Here is an 888-nt window from a genome sequence, read left to right as displayed (position 1 = left end):
CTGGATTTTTCACATTTAAATTTCTAAATAAAATTAGTTTTAACTTACTTTGCATTTGTCCTTTTGATATGTGTTGCACCAAATGACTTGCACCCCAAAGCAGTGGTTTGTGGCTTTTTATGGGGAAGAGAAAGAGAGCAGGTACTAAGATCTTCTGAGGGTGATTTAGATCTAGGAAAGAGTTGAATATCCCTCCCAGCACTCAAGCTGTCTCCCTAAGGAGCATAAGAAAAAAAGAGGGGAAACCCCAGAATGTCAAAAAAGGGAAATTCCAAATTTATATTTTTTTCTTTATTGATTTCTATAAAAGAGAATAAATTTCTTTCAAATACCCAACGCGTTTCAGCCCTACACAAGGGCTTTCATCAGGGGCTATGAACAAATAGAAAAACATCATTTTGACAGACATATGCAAATTTCAATCTCTATTAAAACAATTTTTATATAAAAACATTCTTCATTTTGTATATTCTCAGACATTTCATATATGCAAATTCAGAAATGATTTTTTATTACAGTAGCTTTTTGATACTACCTTGTAATTTGTTTAATACATGGTTGTAAGTAAGATTATAATATATTCTCTGAGATGGGGTTTTTTTCATTAAATCTGTCCTTTCTTTGTATAAAACTTTTTTATATAAAAAATGTCTGAGAATATACAAAAGGAAGAATGTTTTTATATAAAAAAGTTTTATACAAAGAAAGGACAGATTTAATGAAAAAAACCCCATCTCAGAGAATATATTATAATCTTACAACCATGTATTAAACAAATTACAAGGTAGTATCAAAAAGCTACTGTAATAAAAAATCATTTCTGAATTTGCATATATGAAATGTCTGAGAATATACAAAATGAAGAATGTTTTTATATAAAAATTGTTT

This window comes from Rhineura floridana, chromosome 9, assembly GCF_030035675.1.
Source record: "Rhineura floridana isolate rRhiFlo1 chromosome 9, rRhiFlo1.hap2, whole genome shotgun sequence".
Classification (NCBI taxonomy): domain Eukaryota; kingdom Metazoa; phylum Chordata; class Lepidosauria; order Squamata; family Rhineuridae; genus Rhineura; species Rhineura floridana.
The sequence above is the reverse complement of the archived record's forward strand: the minus strand, read 5'-3'. Positions refer to the sequence as shown.